Below are 11975 nucleotides of genomic sequence, written 5' to 3'. Positions count from 1 at the left end.
AAAAGACACAAAGTTTCTCCTTATGGAGCCTCTATTCTTACTGGATAGAAGATGATCCAATGAATAAATAAACAAGTAAATACGTAGTACGTTAGATCGGGGTCCCCAATGCCTGGGCCATGGACTAGTACCGGTCCGTGGCCTGTTAGGAACCGGGCCACACAGCAGGAGGTGAGCAGTGGGTGAGCGAGCAAAGCTTCGTCTGTATTTACAGCCGCTCCCCATCCCTCGCATCACAGCCTGAGCTCTGCCTCCTGTCAGATCAGCAGTGGCATTAGATTCTCATAGGAGCATGAACCCTTCTGTGAACTGTGCATGCAAGGGATCTAGGTTGCACACTCCTTATGAGAATCTAATGCCTGATGACCTGAGGTGGAGCTGAGGCGGTGATGCGAGCACTGGGGAGCGGCTGCAAATACAGATTATCATTAGCAGAGACGTGACTGCACAGAGACCATCATAAATCAATTGCTTGCAGACTCCTATCAAAACCCTATCAGTGAGTGGCAAGTGACAACAAGCTCAGGGCTCCCACTGATTCTGCATTATGGTGAGTTGTATAATTATTTCATTATCTATTACAATGTAATAATAATAGAAATAAAGTGCACAATAAATGCAATGCACTCGAATCATCCCGAAACCATTCCCCACCCTCCCCACCCCTCGTCCCTAGAAAAATTGTCTTCCACGAAACCAGTTCCTGGTGCCAGAAAGGTTGGGGACCACTGCGTTAGATGGTCTTAAGAGCTACAGAAAAAACAAAGCAGGTTAAGGGAGATTGGAAGAGCCAAGGTGTGGTGGCGGGCTGCTGTTTTATAGGGCTGGTCTGATAAGGTTACAGCTGAGCCGTGAACTGAAGGTAGTGGAAGAGAAAGCAATGTTATTATATGGAAGCGTTTTCTAAACAGATCACAAGTCCCTGAGGCAGAAGAGAGGCTAATGTGTTTGAAGAATATCAATGAGGCCATGGTGACTGGAGCAGAATGAGATGGGGCAGAGTATATACTCTGAGAGGCAGTGAGGTGGAGATACAGGTCATAAAGAGCCTGGCAGACAGTTTTGTCGAGTGAGATGGCAAGTGAATAGAGTGGGGCAGAGGAGTGCCATAATGTGACCTACGCTCTAACAGGACCTCCCTGGCTGCTGTGCTGAGAACAGATTGTAGGAGGGAAGAGTGGAAGTGGGGGGGGGCTACTGCAACAATCTAGGTGAGAGAAGAAGGCAGCTCAGACCAGAGAGGCAGTTGTGGACATAATAAAAAGTGGAAAATTGTGAATATCTCCTGATGGGAGTGTCTGTTGACAGACTGGGTATGGGAGGTGAGAAAAAGAGGAGTGACCAGATGGTTCAAAGTTTAGGGCCTGAGTGCCAAGAAAAATGGAGTTGTCGTTTATAGAGTTGGAAAAGACTGTTATGAGGAAATTTAGGGTGAAAATCAGGGTTGGGTTTTGGACATTTGGTTTGAGATATCTATTAGATATCCAAGTGGAGATGTTGAATAGGCAATTGGGACATGCATCTGGAGTTTAGCATAGACACAGAATTTCAAGGTCAAGTCCTGGGTTTTCCTTCCTCATCCTGTTAAGTCTCTCTCTCTAAGTAACCTTATCCATTTCCTTGGCTTTCAATACCCCCTATAGGCTCCATTGATTTTAACCTGTACGATCACACAGAACCCCATGTTACAGTTCCCTGAGCTTGGTTTTATGCTCTGCTGTCACCATCTTGAAATTCTTAATAATTTTTGGACAAAGGGACCTGCATTTTCACTTTGCACTGGGTTCTGCCGATTAAGGAACCTGTCCTGCTCCCAAATGTGTAACTTTATTTTGGATTTCTCTTTTGAGCACTTTGTCTCATATGCCCAACTGTCTACTTGACGTCTCCACTTGGATAATGTAAAGAGATCTCAAAACTAACATATCCAAAACTAAACTCTTAACCTTCTCTAATCTGCACTCATTCGTTCTTGCCCACCATTCCAATCAGAAACCAGAGAGCCATACTTTCCTTTCTCTCCCCATTCTCCCTCCCCCATTCTCCCTCCCCCATCCAACCCAAGTCATAAGGATTGTACTTCAAAAATATGTTTCAAATTAATCCACTTTTTTCCACTTCCACTGCTCCTAGCCTGGTCCAAGCAATGATCATTTCTTATCTGGACTACTGTAGAAACTCCTGGCTGGTGTCTCCACCTCACAAGTTTTGCCCCTTCTCCAACATGAAAAAATGGTTTATTTTTCACATAGCAGCCTAAGGGGTCTTTCAAAATAAGCCACAATGTGATTATACCATGCCCCTGCTTCAACCTTCCAATGGTTCCCGTTGCATTAGAACAAAACCTAAATCCTACAAGCCGCTGCGTGAACTGAGCTCTCACCACCTCATCATCTCTCCTTTGCCCCATTCACCCCTCCCTCACCCCAGAAAATGGCACAGTGGCATTTCAGTTCCCAATGCTCTGACCTCTCCTCTGCCTTAGGATGTATGTTTTGTCTGCCTAGAAACCAACGGCCCCCAACTCCCTCCAGCTTTTGCGGTGGGGTGGGAGGAGGGGGGGTTGTTTGTTTTTTGTTTGTTTGTTTGTCTTTGCCTAACTCTTTTTTTTTTTTTTCTGCTGATACTCATCACTTTATTAGTGCAGAACTGTGGTCTGGGAAAGGGGAGCCTGGGATGAACAGGACCAGCACCCATCTCGGGGGATTTTCCTGGACATCAGGGGTTCCTCCATGCACGTTTCGAGGTAACACCTTCATAGATAAAATCCCCAGAGGGCAGCGTGGTGACTGCCAAGCAGCAGGGATAGGAGGGGTGCCCTGGGCACAGCTGGGCCCTGGGACAGTCAGGCTCCACGTGGATGGTCAGAATGCAGCGGCTATACCTGCGCCCAGGCACACGGCCCAGGCCACTTCTTTGCCACACACCAGAGACCAGGTGATGAACCTGGGGTCGGTCCTGAGGGCAGTGGCGGTGACACTGGGCGTGGGCAGAGCCTCGCGAAGGAAGACAAAGAGCGGGTACGCCTGCGAGCCATTCACCTCGCGCTTCTCCACTTCTCGAAGAGCATGAAGTTGGGCTCGAACCTGTTGCCTGGTCTGACGTACTTGAGGCAATTCAGGATCTCGTTTGGCGCGTTTTCCTGTTGCGCAAACCGGTTGCACGCGAAGCTGAGCACAACCAGGCCTCGGGGCTCGAGGCGCCGCCTCAGCACTTTCACCTGTGTGTCATCCTGGACCGCTGTGCCTCCGAGCGATGCCAAGTCCTCAGCGAGCAGGGCCCTGCCCCGCAGGGCAGGTCCACGCGGCGTGGGTGTTGGAGGGGAGAGGAGAGGGGAGAGCTGCGAACTAGAAGCGCCTGTTTTTGCATCTTACTCATCTGACAGCTCTCAGCTCAAATATCACATTTTTAAAGAAGCTTCCATGTTCGGCTAAGTTCCCCAGAAAATGAAACCCAGGGCAAAAAGCTGCTGGGCTTTTCTTTTAATAGGGAAGACGAGCCCAGGGAGCAGGAAGGAAGAATTGGGAGAGAAGCAGGGAAAGAGGAAGAGCCAGTGTGTGGATATGCTGGCCATCTCCAAATGCAACCGATCTCTTAATCTGCAGGACCACAGCCCCAAGAAGTCTTGGGACCATCCTTCAGAGGCAGGCAAAGGGGAGATATTATCCTCTGGCTCCTACCTCCCAGCGCTCAAAGGTTCAGCCCTGGGATGTTAACTCCCCTGTATTTCTAGGCTGCATGTGGGCATTGGGTGCTGAGAAGCCTCCTGGTCGTTCCAACAGGGTGACACCAGAGCAGGAAGCCAGAGAAGTGAGGTACAGAGCAGAAGCGGTATACTGTCAGGTTACACCTATGTGAAATCGTTGGCGCCACGCAGAGCTACAAGAGACAAGTGAAGCTGAGAAGATTCAAAGTGGAGGAAAAAAACTGAGACCTTTGCCCTGATCCAGTCCAACCCCATCCAGGTCTTCCTGTGTATTCATTCATTGGACAAATGATTTTCAAACACCTCCGAAAAGCCAAGAGTATGCTAGTGACAGTGACGCAAAGAAGTATAAAGAGACACCACTGCTGCCTTGGAGGTGCTTACATTCTAACGAGGTTGATGGTTAAAAAAGAAGTATAGGAGGAAAAAAAAAAGGTAAAAATCACTGTAATTATAGACTGTGACAAGTGTAGATAAGAAACAAACAAGCGGGGGGGGGGGGGTGAGAGAGAGTGAGAGAGAGAGAGAGAGAGAGAGAGAGATAAAAAACAGGACCAGTGGGCTGGAACTCATGGGAGGAGGGGACAATGGCATGAGATGATACAGGAGAGGTTGACAGGAGTCAAATCATGTAGGTCTTGCTAGTTTCTTCAAAGAAGCCTGTTTTTTGTTTTCCTTCGGAGTATTTATTTATTTGAGTCTTTAATTGTTTTCTGTCTGTCTACCTGACTGGACTAGAAGCCCCATGAAATCAAGGACCAGATGCCCTTCTTGTTCTCCATGGTATACCTACTGCCTAATCCCAGTGCCTGGAGCCTGGCAGCCTTCAGTAAATAATAATTGTTGAATAAATCTGTTGAATACAGGAATGAATGGAAAGGAAAGCACTTGCTGTGGAGAGCAAGGACTTAAAGCTCAATGGCATCAGGCTCTCCTAATCAGATTCATGCATCTCCACAGCAAGGGACCAGAAATCCTACACGGATGTTGACCCAAGTCTTCCTGGGCTGTGCTTGAGTGAGCAGGAAATGCTCCATTTTCTTAACTGATCAAGTCTTAATTTAATTAACACATCTTTATTTATATTTAAAACTTTCAATCAGCTTACACTGAAGCCCTAGGAGCCATATTATTGTTTTAAGAGGGGCTCCATAGCCTGGCTCTGATCCATTACGTTTCAGTAGCGTGATGTAAATTAATATTATTATTATGCGCTGCCCTGACAGCTGGTAAAATGGGGAAGTCCTCAAATGGCCTAACCACATGGTCCCCTCACCACTCTTGCCCCCCAAGCCAAATAGCCCTCCTTATCAAATGAACCAAGTGCAATTCTTTTTTTTATAAGTAAATTTATTTATTTTTGGCTGCGTTGGGTCTTCGTTGCTATGCGCAGGCTTTCTCTAGTTGCGGCGAGTGGGTACTCTTCATTCGCAGCGTGCCGCCTTCTCATTGCGGTGGCTTCTCTTGTTGCGGAGCACGGGCTCTAGGCCCGTGGGCTTCAGTAGTTGTGGTGCATGGGCTCAATAGTTGTGGCTCGAGGGCTCTAGACAGCAGGCTCAGTAGTTGTGGCCCACAGCTTAGTTGCTCTGCAGCATGTGGGATCTTCCCAGACCAGGGCTGGGACCTGTGTCCCCTGCATTGGCAGTCACATTCTTAACCACTGCGCCACCTGCAATGCTTGCTTACTCCTGAGTAGCAGATTTCAATTCCCTGACAGCCCATGGAATTATTCAAACATGCCAGTCACATCCTCCCTAAGGAACCAAGGGGCACCTCACTCTCTTGATACTACCTCCTGCAGCCCCCAGGGAATTCACTCTTTTCCCAAATGCAGCCCCCATGTGGTACTGCATGGAGCAGTGTCCCCTTCCTCTAGACTGTGAGTATACGTACTAATAAACGGCTGTCCGTCTCATCTGTCCAGTGTCAGGTGTCATGTATTTGGCTATCCCCATAATCCCAGGGCATCCCTCCTTCCTCCACAGGGAGGGACTTAAATGTAAAATATGCTGGGACTTAGATGTAAAATCTTACAATGTGACATTGACATTGAATAGGAGATGATCAAAATAAGTAGTTTAACCTTTAGAGGGTATATTAGTTTGGTCCATCTGCAGGTATCAGAGACCAAACAGCATGGGGTTTTTTTGGCTGGTTTTGCTTTGTTTTGTTTTTATTGGAGTATAATTGCTTTACAATGTTGTGTTAGTTTCTGCTGTACAATGAAGTGAATCAGCTACATGTATACCTATATCCCCTCCCTCTTGGACCTGCCTCCCACCCCAGCAAACAGCATGGTTTAAACAAGAGAAGAGTTTCTTTCCCCACCGCAGTGTAGCAGCTCTCTTCCTCAAAGTCATCAGAGGCCCAGACCCTTCTATCTTGGGGCTTCTCCACCCCTAGGGCATGGCTCTCATCTGTATGTTTCTTATGGTGGAATCAGTGCATTTTCTTGTTAGGATGTCCCACAAAAATAGCTGCAGATGCCTCCAACTCCATGACTTAGGACCAGTCAGCTGAAGATCTGGAGGCTCCAACACACCTTAAACTTTTAAACCTGAAAGCAGTTGGGACACCCACCCCCTCAAATGGAGTCTAGCAGAGGGACAACATAGAATCTTGGTTAAGAACTAAAATTCTAAAGCTTAACAGTTCTGGGATCAAATTCCAACTTTGCCACTTGTTGGCTGTGTAATCTTCAGCAAGGCACTGACCGTACTTTACCTTTCTGAATTTGTTCCTGCAAATGTAAACTGGAGTTAATAACAGAAAGCACCTCAAAGGGTTGTTTTAGGGATTCCATGACACACGCCTAGCAAAGCACAGGCACAGAGTAGGGATTCAATGAATCTGCCATCTGGTACGTCCTTACCCTACCTGACTAAGGAATGAGCTCATAAATATTCAGGCTCAGGGGAAATTTTGACCTAGTGTATGGCAATGAGACGTACATACACACTTAGACATTCTGAACACGGGAAAGCTTATATAGGGCTATCTTACGTGACTACCTGAAAGGGAAGTGTGATGAGGATTAGATTAAATGAGTTACTATGTATTAAATGCTTAGCACAGGGTCTAGTACATAGTAAGCACCATGTTGGTATGAGCTATTATAATTATTACGATCATCATATCTATAAGAGGTCGGTATTACTTACTTGTCCTTGTAAAAGGCTATGGGCACTTAAATGTAAAATATTACAATGTGACGTTGTCTCCCTTCCCTGAGAGACTTTCTGTGTATGAGGTAACTGGCGGTTTCACTACCCCCATTTGTGCAGTTTTAGTGAAGTTGGCAATTGCTAACATAGTAAAGGGGACATGTGCTACCATGCAGCCGTACAAGGAAACAGAATCACATTTTTTGAGGGTTCCTGACGGCGCAGCACTTTTTTCAAAAGTTCTCTGTAGAATTTTCAGTACAAAAATAGGTGTGAACTGTGTGCCCTTTGGAAGGGAATGAGTTGGCCACTGCAGCGCTAAGATTGGTATTGTTCAGAGAATGAAATTCCTGTTCACTGATGTTGTTTTGGGTTGGGCTGACCTTATGAACTGGATTTCTTTTCAGATGGGTGTATTTTTCCTTATTGCAAATTTCCTTCAATTCATCAGCAGAAATTCTAGCCACTTTGCTGGGAGCTTGTGACCCTGGTTTGGACGGCTTATGTACTCGCCTTTCGACAAATGTGGATTTATTTTTTATTTTTTTTGCAGTTCCTGCTTGGCACTTCCCGCTTTCCCTCTGGGACGCCATCTTTAGCCTTCTGTCACCACTTTCTGGTTTCATCCCCTATGAATCACTTCCTTTGGGTCACTTGAGTTTTTTCTCCTGTAGGAGAGTCTAATCATTTTCAACAACTAAGTTAAAAAAGAATTTCCGTTCCTAGACTCCTGCTTTACCATTCATTCACTGATTCCTGAGCTTCATGGCTTAGTTGCAATTCATATATCCATTGACATATTTATCCATACCATAGGTGTGGCCACATTACTCAAAGGGGCATTGCCTTTTCTAACACAATCCATGCCGTACTGTGGCAGTCCTAAGTCCTATCAAGGTTTGTTGCCTGAGAGAACTCATTTTCTCTGAATTTTCCTACCCACAAATGTTTATTTTACTTATTTATCTACAACTTATCTTCTTGTCAGAAGAATTTAAGGCTGCTTATAAAAATGCAAACACTAGAGGAAGATCAAATAAATTGGAAATAAGAAACATGAGGGAAAGCAAAGGTATAGAAGTAAGATGCAAATTGTGGAGCCCTTGCGACAGATGGGACAAAAGTTGGCTCACAGCCTCCCGGTAATCAACGCAAGAGAGAAAAATGATGGATTACAAAACGCACAGGGTCCCTGAAGGATAAACACACCAGTTGCATAGACAGAGCATAATTGTTCTAAATCGACAGTGTCTCCCATGGACCCTTCCAAAGAAGTTCAGTGAACAGTATCCTAGTAACATCTTTCTCAAAACACAGTGGAGGATTGCCTGGGCCCTCCTTAACAATACCAAAGCCCAAGATAGCAGAAGTATTTCTACCTGAAGCTACAAAACTGGGCTAACCTCCTCTGACAATACCCAGAGATGAAGGCTGGATAGAATGACCTCCAGGAGGGCCTCAGAGAAGAAAAATGAAAAAAGTGCCTGGTGACAGCCCTCGGACTTCTGGGGCACTGTAAAATGCCAAAGACCACTCAGGAGCTAAGGATTTGATCAAATCTATTGTTTGGGGCTGTGATGACCACAGAACCTGTTTGTTTCATTAAACCCAGTGATCTGAATTCCACCGCCAACCCTTACCCCCGTCCTTGGCTTTGTTGGGTCCTTTTGTCCCCCAAGAAGAAAAATGGAAAACGAGGAGGTCAGAGTCTTGAGAAAGGCTGGGGGGCAGCCCCAGGCAGGGGTGCAAAAGAGGGCCTCGCCCACATAGGGCCGGTAGAACTTCAGTGGGTTCTTTGGCCCCATACTGACTTTCTTTATTGACTTTTAGTTTATATGAAATTCAGTTGAATCCATTGTGCATGCTGACACTGCCTAGCAAAGATGGCAGTATTAGCCATGAAATTTTCTTTATGCGCTATCAGAGTTTGCATAATATCTTTTTCACTAAAAATGAGGTAGCTCTTTCCTATCAGGGCCCTTCAGTTTAAATCTCATGATATAACCCAGGAGATGGACAAATTATTTCCAACTGGGGAAAAAAATTCTTGAATTTATGTCAATAAAACTCCGCTTTTGTGGTCATTTCTTCATTGTTGTTAGTGTGAAATTATAAAGTGTTTTCACTCTGAACCTCAAAGAAATCAGCATGTAATTTTCACATGAACTTTCATAATTGTCCTGTGGAGTGTACAAGGGGGATCCGCATTAATCCGAGAAAGCGACGCCCATATGTTTCTGTACCTTAGGAGAGGACGGAGAAGGGGAGAGGGTAGGGGCAAGAATGAAAACTTAGAAACAGTGACGAATAATCATCAGAATTGAAAACCCCTCAAAATGAAGGATAATAATAGCTTTCTCTGAATCACCATTCAATCTGCACAGAATATTATCACCAACAGGAATCCTGCATTTACCAAAAAAAGGAAAGAGAAAGCATTTTTTTCTAACTTCTTTTTTGTAGATTAATGGCTAACTTAACCTCCAGTATGGTAATTCAACATAATCTAGAGTTGATACAAATGCTCCTGTATAGGCTAAGGTTCACTAGTAAATTTAATTTTTTTTTTGATGAAAAGATTTTTAAAAGTATGTGTTACCAAATTTAGAAATTGAAAATAAAATTTTAAGACTTTCAAAACTATATGTTACTAAAAATAACATTGACCCTTGATATTTGTCTGAGGAATCTCTGGAGAGAAAAAGATTTCATCCCTTGAAGATAAATGGGGCCAACTCATCTGCAGTCTTTGGTTTAATTAGCTAAACCCTTCCAGATGGAGAACATTCAAAGCAAAGGAATATTTCTGAGCCCCCTGGAATTGTTAATAAGCATAACAATATGTTACATGTAAAAGAAAATATGTGTCTTTCATCTTTGCCTTTAAAAGGCAAACGAGGAAGTACTTGGTAGCATTATGATTTTCAATTTGATTATTGAAAACGAAATGTTCTAATTTTATTCAATGTTGAACAAACATTGTTTGCTTTTCTCCTGTGCTAAGCACTGGGGAGGGAGAAATAAGACAAGACTCCTGTCATTATGGAATCTATAATTTAACTAGAGGTTGCATTCGCAGTGCCCGGCACATAGTAGGGGCTGGATAACTCTTCGTTAAGTAAATGAGTGACTGATACGACACTTGAATAAGGAATTGCATTAATAAAAGTCTGAACAAATTACTGTGGTCGGAAGGGAGCATAGGGGCCTCAAGTTGTCAGAGAGGCTTCACAAAGAAATTTGTCAGGTAGGAGCACAAAAGACTTCCAGGCACAGAAAACAGCATGCGTAAAGGCATGCGGAAAAGACAGAGTAACGTGTACTTAGGCAACAGCCAGTGATTTGGTGTGCTTGGAGTGTAATGTGTATATAGAATGTGCCTGGAAGACAGTGAGACCAGTGAGATGGGTTGGGCCTCATTTGAAGAGGACCCTGAAAGCCTAAGTTTGGACTTGATCCTTTAGTATGTGTTGGCATTTTAGAAAGATGGCGAGAGACACAGTACAGAGCGTTCATGGAAGGGGAAAAGGAAGTAATAGATAACGAACGGTTAAGTGCCCTGTTTGCGACTAGCACTAGGATAGATCCTCCACATATTTACATTAAATCTCATCCAGTCCTTGCAACACTTCCAGTGGGTATATAATACTGTCCTCCAGTATCCAAGGGGGGAAACTCAGAGAGGTTAAGCGACTTTCCCCAAATCACACAGCTAATAAAAGATGGGACTAGGATCTGAAACCTAAAAATCTTGTTAGAGAATAAAAATACCACTGCACTCAAACAAATTAGAAAAAATATACCGTGGAAGTTTGGAGAAAGTTAGTGAATATGAAGAAAGACACACATGCAAGATACAAGAAAAGCATGACTATACAAAAGGATATTTACAGTAAGGCAGATACAACACAGGAAGTGGGAAGATAATCCTAGAGAAACCACAACATGTGTTTTTAAAATGCAAAGCCCCAGGGAGGAGAAAGCGAACCATACAATAATGCCATTCACTCTGGCATCCTGTGCATTTGGTTTTGCTCTTTACTCTTTTTTTTTTTAACTTTAAACAATTTGTTATGAGAGTAACAAAGATACAGCTCATGATCTTGCAACTCTAATGCCCTAAATCAGAAACAGATGGTGCCTAGTGTACCCTGTTTCCTAGAAACTGCAGAATTTTGAGGACAACACCCTCTTTGCACTGCACCACTGATTTCAGCTCCTTCACAGATACTAATACATGGCTAAATAATGTGTTAGCTGGGCATTGTATTGGAACATCTGTTTTCCTTGCTCCAGAATCGTTTTGAAGGTTAAAACTTCTCTCCATATTTATTGTATTTTTCTGATTTCCAAAGTAATTCATTTTTATTGTTAAAAATTTGGAAAATATTGAACAAGGAAGAAAATATAAATCCCCCGTCCTTCCACCCAGCAATAACCAATGACCCCTGTTAAAATTTTGACGATAGTCTTCTAGTCTTTTTCCTACACATGCACACACACGTGCACACACACACACACACTTTATTGAAAATAGGATGTACAGAAACTGTTTTTTAATATGTTTTGGGCACTGAATTTATCATTAGCATTTTTCCATATCACCAAATACTTATGATGACTGCTAGTATTCTATCATATTGCATACATTAATTTATATAAATTGATCTCTTTTTCATTCAACAAGTTCAATTCATTGAACACCTACTATGTGTCAGAACTGTTCTTGGCACTAGGTGCATTGTGGTGAGTGAAACAGGCAAAGTCCCTGCCCTCATGAAGTCTACAGTCCTATTATTGACATCTAGCTTGAAAAGTTTTATTGTTAAAAAATAGCATGGTGAGGGAATTCCCTGGCAGTCCAGTGGTTAGGATTCCGTGCTTCCCCTGCCAAGGGCCCGGGTTCAATCCCTGGTCAGAGAACTAAGATCCCACAAGACGTGAGGGGTGGCCCAAAAAAAAAAAAAAAAAAAAAAAATAGCATGATGAAACCTGGCAAACGCTACCTCCACTATGTGATTAACGTCATTGGTGAAATTATGTAGACAGCTGGTACCCCTGATATGATGTATCAAGAATGGCACTTAACTCTGCGGTCTTCCTCC

The sequence above is a fragment of the Tursiops truncatus genome, chromosome 8, assembly GCF_011762595.2.
Source record: "Tursiops truncatus isolate mTurTru1 chromosome 8, mTurTru1.mat.Y, whole genome shotgun sequence".
Lineage (NCBI taxonomy): Eukaryota > Metazoa > Chordata > Mammalia > Artiodactyla > Delphinidae > Tursiops > Tursiops truncatus.
The sequence above is the reverse complement of the archived record's forward strand: the minus strand, read 5'-3'. Positions refer to the sequence as shown.